Source organism: Amblyomma americanum, chromosome 8 (assembly GCF_052857255.1).
Source record: "Amblyomma americanum isolate KBUSLIRL-KWMA chromosome 8, ASM5285725v1, whole genome shotgun sequence".
NCBI lineage: Eukaryota > Metazoa > Arthropoda > Arachnida > Ixodida > Ixodidae > Amblyomma > Amblyomma americanum.
The window spans coordinates 77,855,133-77,869,186 of record NC_135504.1 but is presented as its reverse complement, the minus strand read 5'-3'; the positions used below and the strand labels follow the sequence as shown (position 1 = coordinate 77,869,186).

The following is a 14,054-nucleotide window of genomic DNA, read 5'->3' as shown; positions in this document are numbered from 1 at the left end:
TACAACTGTCATGTATACGTGGTTAATGTAGATGTTTTACGTTGATCTTTGAGATCAAAATTTGTTCCTGGAGCACACTATAGCATTTGATCAGTATTGAGAAAGTAGCGCTGTGCAATTACTCTATTGCTACTACTGCAATTCTATCAAAGTATCCATGCTACGCGGACTTTTAAGTGCCATTTAAGTGAAATGGTATATGGTACTTCAAATGGCATTCGGAACAAACGGAGTTCTAAGGTGCCTCACAATAATTCCTAAACGCATTTGGAAGCATTTCAAACGCATTCGCTCGCTGTATAGCAATGGTGCTGCTGCCGTCGGTTTTGTTCTGTCTCTTCGCTGGTTTTAAGTGACACAACGAACTCACTACGACTTCAGTGGTGGTGGGTGGACTGTCAATATTCCGCTACAGAGGAACCGGTCTATCGCATAAGACCGACGACGACACCATCCGGATCAACCATTACAGGTCTATAGAAATATCCTTAATACTGGGCAACTAGAAGCGGCTGCAACGCACCACTAAAATTTATTTTAAAAGGCTCCGTAAATTTAGTAATCTGCGAATGCGCACTGGCGTGAACCTGTGGTAATGATGTGTGTAATTATATCCGGTTTATACATGACGCTAATAAAAAAATATATTCTTTTTTGACAAGTGCACAGACAGAGCTCACGCTCTATTATCTGTCGACTTCTGAGCACAATAGCCAGCCTAGTTGTCATGCAGTTTATGTATTTGAAAGCGTTTTTGCATGCTCTGCTTGTGCAAATACCTGAAAACCAGCCCAAAAGCGCTTCTTTCTAAAAACATAAAATACCTTGCATTTTGTCATTTTTTTATTTAAAAAGCACTTTTTGCTTCACTAGAGAATTCACTGCCCCACTGCGTAGCGGGTCTCTGCTTTATCGAGATACTAAATCAAACGTAATATCTTAGTGCAAGTGCATCACTAAGCCTACTTTGTGCGGAACTTAAGCAACGTCCAGAAACGAAGCAGTGGCCTAGTAATTTACAATTATAATTTGCGGACGCGCGAAATATTAGGCTGCCGCTTCATAAACGCAAGCCGTCACGCGGTAAAAGATTCCTACGCTTCCATACACCATTCCCTGTGAGTTGAGTTGAGGTGTTGAATGCTACAGATGGGATTAGCCTTGCTTATTCTTCCGGCAGTTGCTCCACCATAGCGTCCCTTCTATGTCAGTAATGTCCTAAAACCTGTCGCATCTACCCCGCTATGCGCACAGTCTCTTATAATAACACAGATTCCTCTCCTGCAGTCACCATCTATGCACACAATCACTCCACACAGTACACATCACAGACCACTGCAGAAGTCACCATCTATGCACATATTCAGTCACAGTAAAACATAGTCCATTGTAGTGCCACAATCCACACACATATTCACTCACAGTATAACATAGTCCACTCCAGAACACACCATCTACGCGCACATTCAATCACTTCAGGCCATAGTCCCTTCCTGCTGTCACCATTTAGGAACAAGATCAGTGTCCTGCAGAAATGTTAAAAGAAGGCGTGCAGCCTCCCTTCTGCATGTCTGGTTTCCACTTGGGTAGACAATGTCCTGAACTGTACTGTGAAGGGTTCCTGTCTTCTTGAAGGAAGCGAACATCACAAGCTTTTCCAGGTTGTACTCTGGGCAGTACATAATATAATGTTCGATATCCCGGCACACACCGCATAAAGAGCATAGTGGATACGATGCTATGCCCGTCTTATGCATCCAGGCAGGAGTGCGAGCAGAGGCCGTGCGAACTCGGTGTAGTAGAGTCGCTTGGGATCTTTCAAGTCCCTCGGTCCCACATGGCTTGTGGGGCGCACTCCACAGGGTACTGAAATCATCGAGCACCGTTTTCCTGTAGAGACTTTTTCCATGTTGAGGTACTTTTTTGACGGATTTCTTGACAGAGCTTTATGGGCGAGATTGTCTGCCACCTCAATGCCGTTGACTCCTATGTGAGACGGCACCCATTGGAAATATAGAGTAAAGCCTCTGCTGTGCAGATACTGCACCAAGCGAAGAGAGCTTATAGACAAGGCATCAGTAGGGAATCCGTGCTCTACTTCTGAAGGGCAGATTTTGAATCAGGAAGACAACAGGTCGGACCGGACACAACCATAACTTCCGTAAAGCCGCCTCAATAGCTCTCGCGGAAGGGGCAGCCTCCGAAACTCGCTGGATGATCACCACCGCAATTCGCGGAAGCAAAATCGGCCTTTCAGGTTTTTAAGTCGTGGTCGCCTCCGCACCGCTTACAGCGTCGATCCTTTGTGCAAACTTTGGCCACGTGCCCAAACCGTTGGCATCAAAAACAATGTGGAGGAGCCTTAGTGAAATCTGCGACTGCGTGTTTAGTGAACCCCAGATCAATTTTTTTCGGGGCGCTCTGAGTTGGGAGCGAATGTCAGCACGATAGATTTGGTAGGTTTCGCAGCCCATTGCTTTTCTGAAGACTCCACACGGCGCACGAGTTGTTTCACGTGCAGAACACCTTGTGGTTTCAAATAATCAAGTAGGTCGCGTTCTGAATACCACTTTGGTACACCTTTAATAACACACGTGTTCTTCATGTAAGAATGAGGCAACCACATTTTAACTTTGATGCCAAAAATCTGAGAGCTCTGCAGGAGCTTGTCAACCTGCTCTTCCGTCGAGACATCCAGCCGAAGAGCCCCGTGCATGGTGAACCGACTTCGAATCGGAGCTGATCCCAGCAGTGATTGAATGGCCGCGAAAAGCAAGGTGGGATTCCTCTCTCTTAAATCAGCCTCTTTCTCTGTAGGCTCAACCACTACCTGGATACCGACCGTTCGTTGCTTGCGATGACTCACCAACTTGAAGCCCTCGTTGTTCACGTCACCCATATCGGCCACTGACTCGTCAGCGTCCACGATCGTTGACTCATCCCCACTGAACGTTCCCTGTGATCCCGCCTTTCCCTGTGTTTTCTATTTTTTTTTTCTGTTCTGTTCTGCAAATCGTAATGTTGCAAATTGTTGTTTTGTGCATTTTATTGCTGTGTTGCGCAATTTTCATTGAGGGCTAAAGCTCTTCCTCACGTCTTTGCTTATTTGCTCCAAATTATTTTTGTCGAATATTACGTTATTTTTTAAAAGGGTCGAAAGTAGTTGCGAACGGCAATTCAATCCGTTTTTGTTTCCTTTTGCTTTTCTGCGCGTAACTTCCACACCAACAAAAAATTTGAGGATTCTTACACTAGAGAAAAAATCTACAGACAAATGGTGTTTGATGCATATCAACCTGCCTTTTGCCACATGTCCCCTATATAATACTATGAAAGAGTGCGAATTCTCTTGTACGACATTTTATTTCTTGTTTTATGTTTTTGTTACTTTATGGCACCATTTTAAGCCATTTTGAATTGCCAAACAGCCCTACAAATACGGGAGTGTCTGAAGTCGTTTGGCGAAATCCATTTCGAAGTTCCGCGTGTTTCGCTTCAAAGTTTTCTATCACCGAACATGGTGCTTTTCTTGTGCCTTAGAAACAAAACTTGCACGCTTCCGCGTTTCCCCTACCCTTGTTTCTTATATACATTTCTTCTGAACTGCCCATGAATCACGCTCTGAAAATTCCGAACCCCTTTTCCATGTTTCGGCCCCCGTCCCCTCCCTCGTTCAAGTCTGGTATCTCCCCAACTCTTCCCCTGGCCGTTCCCTTTTCCATGTAGTGCGCTAATCACTTACCCCAAGAAACGCATTTTTTTCGTTGTGATTTTACTCACTTCCTCATTCCTGTTTTCTCCGTGCGCAGCTGCGCGCTTCCCCGTTCATGCACTACCCCCCCCCCCCCCACCTCCCCAAGAACTTCCTTTCTCCACCTGTATATAAGAAACTGACTCTCCCCCTGCAGCCATTCCATCCCCCCATCACCGTCGTCTCCACTGCCGTTCGTCAAAGCGCAATGCATCCACAACGCATCCTTCACTGACAGGTCTTGTCTTGTCTGGAAAAGCGGCACCCAACAGCACAAACAGCGGGACGTAAAAGCACGCAAACTCGATCTGGCACTGTTTATAGTCTGCGCAAGTGGAAAGACACATCTTATACTATATGACAGATCCGACGTGGTTTACTATCCTGGTCTTTAATATCTTATTTGTAAGCACCACAATTCTTTTATCTTAACATTCTGACTGCAATCCTTTATTTCCGCTGCCCTCAGCTCAGGTGCTTCACTATATATAGATAGCAGATGCCGGAGCTACGAAAATCCTTTCCTTCCTTTTTATTATTATTTGAAAAAAAAAACTCTTTCTAATACTACTACATACGCTCGGAAATCATTGTGGTTTTGAGAGTAAATGTTGCTGTGACATGCGTTTTGATTTTTTTTTTCCGACAGGAAAAGAGAACGAGACCAAGCACGAGGACTTGTGTGTACCTACTCTCGTTGCAAAGTGTCTTGCTTGACGCCGTGCGCGGTGCAAATCTGCCCTAATCGTAAGAATTTTATTTTTCATCTTTGGTGCAATAAATTCACCGAAGATTCCCTAATTGGTCGAACAGCCGGTTTGAATTCATGTGGCCTGACGTCCAGTGCCTTCAGGAACACGTTTGCTATGTACCGCTTATGAAGGACACATATCCGAACTGCTTATTGTTTCGCAACAGAAACGTCGGTAAGAATATGAGTACTACTTCCGCATTATTGCTCTTTGGCTTCCACACGTGGAGGTGAAATAGAAATTTCGCAATTTATGTTTAAAGCTTTAAACCAAGTTATCTTTCAATGAAAAAGGCATTACTCTTGACAGTCATACAGGTCATTTTGTGTGCTCTTTGTCACATTGAATATCTTTACTTGAGGCGCGACACGGCGCACTAAAAAAAATCAACCAAATGGTAGCATCCGCCGCGGTAGCTCAGTGGTAAGTGCGCTCGGCTACTAATCCGGAGTACCCTGGTTCCAGCCCGACCGCGGCGGCTCCGTTTCGATGGAGGCGAAATGCTAAGGCTCCCGTGAGCTGCGCGACATCAGTGCACGTTAAAGATCCCCAGGTGGTCAAAAATTATTCTGGAGCCCTCCACTAAGGCACCTCTTTCTTCCTTCTTTCACTCCCACATTTATCCCCTCCCTTATGGCGCAGTTCGGGTGTCCGCCAATATGTGAGACAGATATTGCGCCATTTCCTTTCCAGCCCCCCCCCCCAAAAAAAAAACAAATTTCATCCAATTGGTACAAGCAAATTAAATTTCACTTTGCGCAATAATTGCGGTGTTAGTTGTTACAAATTATAGTAAGAAATGTGTTGCGAGCGTCTTCACGCGAACTGTGCCTCACAAAATTCTGTGTTATCGACTCATTTCTGTTTTTGAGATGTGACGGCCATATTTAATCTCATCATGACATCATGCATCTCTTTGCAGGCTCGACGCATTGTGAGGTCGTCGTGCATGGCTCGACGAGGGATTTGATTGAATGCAGTGCAACAGTGCCCTTCCAACAGGAGTACAACGATTACTTCTGATATGATTGATCAGTTAACTGGAGGACACCTCCGTTAAGCACTCTATGGATGCCTTATTCGTGCCAGAGCAGATTGCCGAGCTGCATTGTCCAACGTGAGTCATCAGTACGGAGCCAACTTGAAAATAACTAATTTTCCCGGAGCTTCTCCCACCATGCTCTTGGGTCCTCCTTTCCTTTAACTACCACGATGGCGGGTAGCTGCGCAAGCCACCTTGCATGCGCTCGAAGCATGATTCTTCTAACTCGATGCAATAAACCGGTCTTTTTCCGGGACTCTTTGGCACCCTCATTTATGAATATTTACTATGTTGAATAGTACATCCACAGTTCCAGCCACTGGCCAGTGGGTTGTTACGTTGTATGTGCCAACTTTTGAAAGCAGAATACAAGTGCTTGAAAACTGGATATCAATGTTTGAAAGCTGGATACCAATGATCGAAGGCTGGACTCTTAGGGAAAAATGGGTGTGCTAAAAATGCATTTAGAACACATTTATTATTTCATATTTATTTTGCATATTCTGTCCCTGTGCTAAACTTCCCGTACGAATGCTTTCTAAGTATGTTAGGAGTAATATTTTGAGCATTCATAGAAATGCATCAAAAATACATTTTCTGTCCGCTTAATATATAAATTGTACCTTAAAATATGGTAAAATATAATTAAATGTATTAAATTGTACTAAAAGTAACAATTAATACAAAAATACACTAAATCTATACATTAGATACATCACATTACATTAAACATACGCTAAAATATAAAATGCACACATAAAAAAACATTTACATCGGCTGGGCTAAATAAAGCTGCAGAAGTCGCATTCACCGGATATTACTGATCAATGTTGTCAACACCAGAAGTAATTATTGAACTGGCTATAAGCATCAGGAGACAATCCCAGAGAAAACGTGTTGTCATCAAGAAGTCTATGACAGCGGAAGGTCACGTGACGGGGCCTGAACGGGAACGATGTCACCGCACAAGGAAATGCAAACGAAAAGTGAAAAAGCAAGCAGGAACTGCTCCGAAAAGCGTCATACTTGGCCTGGCTTATATATACCACCCCCCCCCCCCCCCCTCAAGCAGAAACATTATCTTGCCCGGTAAGGCACCTTTTGAGCGAAGAGTGTGGGCCCCCGAATTGCCGCACAAACGTCAGAGTGATCGTGTTCGATTCTGCGCTCTATCTAGAACCGAACTGTTAGTCCTAACTTGCGTCACGAACCGGTCAAGAGTCGAACTGTCAACCAACAAATACATGGGCGTCTACGGAATGCGGTCGGCCTTGCCAGTCGGGGTCCTTTTCGCTAGGATGTTCGGGCCCGGAGGTGCGCATGATGTCACTGCCGGTATAATACTACCATGCTGTCCACACGTAATTTAAATAAGTGGTGATTGCTTTCCTGCTAGAAGTTAACAAACAAATGGACGACAGAAAAAGTAGGTTTTCACTGTTCCCAGAAACGTGATTTCGAGCCCTAGGTTGTTCCACGGCAGCTTGACGTGTGCTGCAAATATGCTGATGCGGACTGCCCATTTGTTAGAATTGAAGTGCACTGTGCAGGAAATATTTTTGTATTTACGAAAATACGCTTTAAATGCATTGCCAACATGTCATATCGCGTAACGGGATTTCGAGCACTATCTGTTCAACAGCAGCTTGAAGTGTTCTGAATATACGTTTACGCCAACAGCTCATTCGTTAGAATTGAAGTATGTCTTGACTAGTTAATGTCGTTTTTGCGAAAGTACGCTTTCAATACATAGCCAACATGCAAAGGTCATAACCCGAAACGCGATTTAGAGTACTAGATTGTTCTGCGGCAGCTAAAAGTGTGCTTGAAATATGATTAAAAGGACTGCCCGTTCGTTAAAATTGGAGTACATTTCGATTGAATTAATTTCATATTTACGAAAGTACACGTTTAATATATTGACAGAAATGCTAAAACAGCATTCATACTTTTTCACTTATTTGAACCGTGCTGGAAGCATGCTTTAAGCGACGCATTTTTGGAATATTTTAAAATATACTTCGAATACCAAACAGACAATTTCAGAAATCTATTTCTGGCATATTTTTAGATCATTCATGAGTACAAAATATGTATAAAATACATGAAAAATATCCAGAAGTATGTTCCAAACGTATTAGTTTTCGCTAAGGGGATGCCAGCGTTCGAAAGCTAGAATGGCAATCCGAGGCCTTTATTGGCCCATGTCGCGAAATGAACGCCAGGCATGCCTTGGCTGCTCGATCGGCCGAACATTCAACCAAACCTGGCCTGAAAGTGCGGTGAATGTGTAAATGCCTAAATTCCAATGTAGGACCCCCGTTCATGCAACGTTTGCCTGTGATCGCCCGGTGTTCGCCCAATGCTGTCTGGCTCATGGCCCCTTTGACGTTCGTTAACAGAAAGGCGCTGATTTGTTCAAGCGTTTTCATATTTCGTATTGTGGTATTGAAATTCTAGATATCAATTAAACAAATTTGTAGGAACGTATTACGTTAACAAAATAGTCTAATATTATTCAATGCATCGGAAACAAATAAACCAACCTGGGACAAAATACGAGAATTAACAATGACATCTTATGTGAACACAGAAATCGGGCTTTTCACAGCTATTTAACTAGAATAATTTGAATCCAAACCTCCTTTTCAACGCAGTTAACAGTAAGCAGGAGGGAGGAAAGTAAATAGCAGTGTATTTATGCCGGAACTCATAAACGGACCTGAAAATAATTGATTTATTGATATCAGTCGATGAAATGTTTGTTTGGAAAACTAAATCGTTTCTGTATAAGAATAAGATAAAAATGAAATACTTAACTCTCATTCTAACGCACTTTGAGTATAGCAGACGGGCGCTAAACCTGACCTGAATAAGAAATACAAAGAAATGATTTTCCTTTCAGTGCTCCATACGATACCTCCAATACCACTATACTTTACAAAAGCCACTATACTTTACAAAATGTAGCAAAAACTGACAGAAGTCATTTTGCAGGCAGTTCTAGTTAATATTTTAGTGCAAAATGCGCCATTGCTGAAGCTTATTCTCGGAAATAAAAAATTGAGGCTGCCTGGGTCCTAAAGTGTTTACACAAAATATGACAACACACCTGTACTTTTAATCTGCGTTATGGCCGTGTATTCGGCTGGAAATTTTGTACTTAAATGTGTTTCAATTGGAAGAGCAGGAAGCAGCGCCTTTGGAACTCAGAGTTTAAAGTCTTAAAGCTCAGGGTTTCTTTAGTTATTATTTTTAATTGTAGTCGAGTAAAGAAAAGGAAATTTAGCACCTTCATTGCCAGGCATTATCGTGTTGTATTGCTCCTTGAGTGTATGACCTGATTTCACTTTTTCCAAAAAGGCTGATGTCGGCCAAGGTGTTCCTTTATTCCAAGAACATTTGATTCTCTTTGCTCCTTTTTTGCTGTTAAGCGACGCCATCTGGACGCCGTGCGGTGCAGACGTGCTCCGCATGGGCTCCCGCTCTATGGCATATTCCTGGCCTTTTTACGATACCAGTGGTCCCGGACCATGTTTCCAGAGGTCAGTGAAACAGTAAAGCTGTCCGACACCACCTGGCATCGGTTTTTAGAAGATTTTCGGCATTTTCCGCCATTTTGAGGCGTTTTCCTGCCGACCCCGGTGAGCCCGCGGTTGTGCCTGAGGTCTCGCAGCGCTAGGTTTGAACCACGCGGTCGGCTCCGACTCTACCCAAGATGGGGTACACTGTGCAAAGGGAGGAGATATCCCCGGAAAAATTCAACACCCAGCATTTTGGGACCGTTTCGGGGTTCCACGGCCGACTTCGAGCGAGGAAGGTGCTCGCAAGTACGCCGAACGCTAGTACCGCCACGTCCACGGTAACCGCCAAGTCAGCTGTCAAGAATTCAGAGCTGCAACGCAGACCGCCCAGAAAACAACAGCTGCCGCTGCCACGGCTTCAAGTCGATGACTACAAGGTTGTGGCGAGGCCAGGTGGCGGACTTTGCCTCCGCGCGGTCGGTACGCCGACCATCTCCACCGCCGTATGCCGAGAACTCGGCCTCAACTACCAAGAGGCATTGAAGACAGACCGTCTTCGTGTTAATACAGTGAACAATACGTTCAAAATTAGACTCCGGTGGATACCAGAGCACAGAAGTATGTCGCCCTCAAGAATCTGCAACTCAAAGACCAGACCTTCGAGATAAGTGCCTTCATCCCACCCCCGGATGACTCCGTCCGAGGAAGCATCTACCAAGTCTACAGCGGGGGAAACTACAAGAAGATCATGGATGGCCTGGTCCCCTTCAATCCGACCCTTCCTATCGTGGACGCCCGGCAGCTGGGAAAGACCACCTCGATCCTCATAACCGTGACGGGAACCAAGGTACCCCCATCTCAGTGCTTCCGAGGAGGCACGTACATCTGCTACCCATTCTACAGCAAAGTTGAGTCTTGTTTCAACTGCCGTAACACCGGTCATTGCACCGACATCTTCCCGAAAGCAAAGACGAATCTCTATCACCGATGCGGGGAGAAGCACCCCCCGAAAGAAGGTTCAGACTGCACGCCGAGCTGCATCATCTGCAGCGGCTCCCACCTTACGGGGAACAAGAAATGCAAGTACCGCTTATGCGTCCTAAGCCCAGCAAGAGAAAGAGTCAAAAGCAAGATGAGCTGTTCCGTGAGGACGGTCAAGGATCCTCGTCGGGTGGACACCACTCCCGGAGTAGATCAGGATCCAACTCCAGCCACCGGAACCAGACTCCGGACAGTGGCTACTGGAGGAGCCGGAGCTGATCCACGTCCTTCCCTCCACTGCAAGGAGGACGAGGGGGACAGGGAGGACCAGCTTCCGGCAGGCCGAGAGACAAGAAGGTGAGCTGGGCACACGTGGCCTCCCAATCTAAACAAAGTACACCTCTTGATTCGGAGCTGCAGGTCTTAAGAGTTGAGAATAGGCAGCTTAAGGCTAGCTTAGACGCAGTATACGCCGAGCTCCGCATGAATAGGGGAACTCCTCGAGTTCTCCCCCGGATGCGGGGTGCTCCAGTGCAGTTCCGATATCAACAGAGACCTTGGAGACCTTCAGCCTTGAAAGTGTCGTCTTCCCCTGCATCACCTCCCCAACGCCGCCCTCCTGCGAAAAAGAGGGCACTCTCAGCAGTTAATGAAACGAAAACCGACTCCCTTGAGGAGAGGCTAGCTCCCCTCTTCCAAACCTTCACTAACAAGATCGAGGAACGCCTCACAGTGCTCATGGATCAAGTCAATTTCCGCATGGTCGAGCGTTTTAACGTTTTCTCAACCCAGATTAATGGCCGCATGGATGCTATAGTAACATTGGGGCCGCACAAGCCACCACTATTAATGAGGTAAAAACCCCGAAGGAAAGAGTGTATGTCCTCTCTGCTTTAGACCCAGAGAACTGCAAGTCCTTTTAGACCCAGCGAACTGCAGAGAACTGCATCTTTTAGACCCAGAGAACTGCAAGTCAGCCCACAGGAAGGACATAATACATATCCTTCACGAGAACCCCCTTCCGGAAAACGATCTTCTGGGGGACTGGAGGAACTGAGAAACAGATACTTATACATGTCCCCTCAGGAACCCCTCCCGAGCTATGAGGGTATCGCCAGTCCTAGACTGGACGAGGAAATTGCGGAGTCAGAAGTGTGAGCAGCACCTCACATACTCCGTACTTCTTACGCTCCTGGCAAGAACGGAGTCACAAATCGCACCCTGCGCAACCTCGAAGGGAAGTCAGTGAGGGCGCTCAGCGACTTCATGAACAAGTTCTGACGGGAAGGGGAACTCCCTCAATCCTGCAAGCACAGTAAGGTTGTCTTCATTCCGAAACCCGGCAAGAAGCTAGAATTAGAGACTCTCAGACCCATCTCGCTTACGTCTTGCATGGATAAGCTGATGGAGCATGTGGTCCTCAACCGCCTCCAGAACCACATGGACGCGAAGAGGCTTTTCCCGGACACTTTAGACCTCATATCTTCACCCAGGACACCATGCTTCGCATTTCGGAAGAAGTGCCATGCCCAATTCATAAGAAGAGAACTAGTGCCATCCTGGATCTTGATCTCACCAAGCCATTCGACAATGTCGACCACGAGGCAGTACTAACCTCTCTCTCCGAACTCAATGTAGGTGAACGAGTCCATAGCTATACCAAAGCCTTCCTCTCTGACAAGACGGCGGAGATACAGATAGGGTCTCTGCAATCTGACATGTTCCTTCTAGGTACTACAGGAACCCCACAAGGGTCGGTACTCTCGCCTTTCCTCTTTACCCTCACCCTAATCTCGATGGCTAGATATCTCTCAGCCATCATCAACTTCTCGCACTCTCTTTATGCCGACGATATAACTCTACAGGTCACGACGGGTAGGGATGGCGAATTGGAGGAGACGTTGCAGGCGGCGGCTGACACCGTCGTACGTTATGCCGGCAGCGTTGGTCTTTCATGTTCCCCTCAGAAATCAGTGCTCTTGGTGATCAGGGGTCGCCCTTTGCTCAAAAGTACTCCGCCACCCTTTTTAGTGCATGTAGACAGGGTCCCGGTTCCGGAGGTAACTGCCCTCGGTGTTCTAGGCATGCACATTCAAAGCAACGGTAGGAAAACCGTCACTCTAAACAAACTCGTTGGCTGCGTCAGCAATACAAACAGATTAATCAGGCGTATTGCGAACAAGCACAAGGGTATGGAGGAGGACCTCAGGAGGTTGGTTCAAACCTTAGTTCTCAGTCGCATCGTCTACTCTATACATTACTTACATCTCCAAAAATCAGAAAAGGACAAAGTATAGTGCCTCATCAGGCAAACCTACAAATCCGCCCTTCATCTCCCAAAGTGTACACCCACTGAGAGACCTCTACAGTTAGGGATATACAATACGATGACGGAACTGGTGGAAGCCCATCGTGTGGCTCAGTACGAGCGTCTATAAAGAACCCCAGCGGAAAAAAACTGTTCTGTGTGAATCGGAGATTAGATACGAATCCACACACAGTTCCGTAGGCCAGCTCCCCACCGATATACACAAACAGCTATGTATCAATTCCATCCCCAATAACATGCACCCTGAACACCACGTTGCAAGGCAGAAAGCGCGGCCAAAAGCACTACACAAGAACTATTCTCAGCTATAGGAGACAGTCTACGTCGATGTCGCGGAGTTTCCTGACCAGGAAACGGCTTTCGCGATAGGGATAGTCGGCAACTCGGGCAACCTCCTTGCAGCGGCCACTGTTAAGGTGAAGCACGCGGAGGAGGCCGAGGAGGCGGATATCGCCCTGGCCGTCGCTTCAACGGAAGCTGAATATATTCTCAGCGATTCCAAGACAGCCGTGAGAAATTTAGCGAAAGGCAGAATCCACGCTGCCACCATGTCTATTTTTAGGAGACAGTCCAATCTAGCACCTAGCCGCCAGATTCAAATTATGTCGGTGCCTGCGCACTCGTCCCGCCAGGCGAACGAAGCAGCCCACGATTTTGCCGGAGGATTCGTCAACCGGGCTGTGGCCTGCACAAACCTGAGGTCGGCCAGGGAGAGCATGGTCACGTATAACGACGAACTATGCACTATCGTAATATTAGACTTAAATACCCATCCCCCCATAGGTCTTTGACCAAACCTCTGCAGGTGGCCTGCAGACAGCTCCAGACAACACTTTTCCCAACCCTTATAAAAACTCCATTATGTATCCGGGGGTATTATCGCCTCAGTGTAAGCTATGTGGCCAAGATAAGGCCGACTTAGCTCATATACTGTATGAATGTCCACGGGACACACCGCCGATGGACCTGCAGATCTCGAACCGCGAAAAGTGCGAGGTTGCGGTGCTCAGATCCGACCCGAGAACCCAATTGCGGGCCGTGAGCCGAGCTTTGGAAGTCGCCGAGAGCCAAGGGCTCTTGGCCACATCACGCGACCAGCAGTGAAGCAGGGAAAGAAAAAAGCGCAACGGAGACCCCACTCGATCTACGAAAGAGCACCTTTCAATGAATTTTGACGAAAACAAAGCTTTTACCACCACCAGCAGTTGTTGCTGTTAAGGAATGGCACAAACCCGCTGTGGGGGATCGCCCGGAGTCTTGTGCAGGCTCTCCTAGACTAAGCTCGGGCGGTTCTTAAACCAATCTGAGGAATCTCAGAATACGAATAACGAATTTTGAAAGATTTTGAAGAGACAGACATATAAATATAGGAAACAGAGAGATGAGGTTTAAAAGAAATAAGAAAAAACAACTTTTCTGATCGAAGCAAAAGAGAAAAGAGTTAACCCGAAAATATACCGGCCTCAACGATATAACAGTCAAGAATTTCATACCCCGGCTTAAGGACATGCCCTTTGACGGTTGCAACAAAGGAGGGGAGGACGGGGATAGTAAACGGCAGCCTTCATCGAGGGAGGAGAATTAGCAGATACTCATTTTTCTGGCGTACAAAACAGCCAGAATTAGAGGACATATTGACCAAAGAAATAAACGTCCTCGGCATGCCGCATGAACA

At 46.3% G+C, this 14,054-nt stretch overlaps 1 long non-coding RNA gene across 3 annotated transcripts in view; it reads left to right on the top strand.

Annotated features, from left to right (window-relative positions):
• LOC144101949 (uncharacterized) overlaps nucleotides 1–14,054 on the top strand; it is a 196,921-nt gene that overhangs the window by 125,769 nt on the left and 57,098 nt on the right. The window contains exons 5-6 of one of the 3 annotated variants that reach the window (XR_013308111.1): nucleotides 4,401–4,498; nucleotides 5,426–5,801. The exons of 1 other annotated variant lie outside the window; for it this stretch is intronic. This is a non-coding gene — a long non-coding RNA (uncharacterized LOC144101949). Of the gene's footprint in view, nucleotides 1–4,400; nucleotides 4,499–5,425; nucleotides 5,802–14,054 lie in introns of those variants that run through there. One more of the 3 variants, XR_013308113.1, reaches the window with a different exon arrangement.